Raw genomic sequence first — 828 nt, 5'->3', positions numbered from 1 at the left:
GATTGTTTAATAGTGGTTTATTTAAAAAGGTAAGTGATGGATGATGTGTAACATGATATACTTTATGTTTTTTTTTTTCTCTCATCATTAAAGTTTTGGATAGAGTGGAGAGGGATTAGAACACTTGTCTGTTTTTATTGCTTTCTTTGCCTCCTTTAAGAAAATTCATCCTCATCTATTTCTCCTGTTTACCATTATCTTTAAAAGTGTAAGTAAAGAAAATCCCACATTTTGTGTTGTCCCCAGAAAAGTAATAGAGGGGAATCTTCCAATGGGGACACTAGTTCTGGTGACCTGGTGGTCCCCAAGGAATTCCCTTAATTTTCAGGAATTTCCTCTTTCCTTTTCTTTCACTTCCTGGCTATGAGACAGGAAGTGAAAGAAAACCCCCAAAATGGGCCACAGATAGCGAAAGAAAATCTGACAACGGTTAAAACTCTCTTACTCTATCCAAAATAAAAAATATTTTGCCTAAAGTTCTACTTTAATGCTTATGAGAAAAAAGGGCACATTATGCTGTATATTAGCTGGCACTTGATTCTGTAATCCTTGTTCCCCAGTGCCATTTTATAAAGTTGTTGTTTCTGTAGCAGAAATAAACTTCAGTGGTGACAACATGGAGAAGAGTTAAACACCAATGCGGTTGATTTACTAAAACTGGAGGGTGCAAAATCTGGTGCAGCTCTGCATAGAAACCAATCGGCTTCCTGTGTGTTTTTGTTTTGTTTTTTCATCAAAGCTCAATTGAACAAGCTGACGCTAGAAGCTGATTGGCTACCATGAACAGCTGCACCAGATTTTGCACTCTCCCATTTTGGTAAATCGACC

This window comes from Rana temporaria, chromosome 7, assembly GCF_905171775.1.
Source record: "Rana temporaria chromosome 7, aRanTem1.1, whole genome shotgun sequence".
NCBI classification, from domain to species: domain Eukaryota; kingdom Metazoa; phylum Chordata; class Amphibia; order Anura; family Ranidae; genus Rana; species Rana temporaria.
This window is presented reverse-complemented; position numbering follows the sequence as displayed.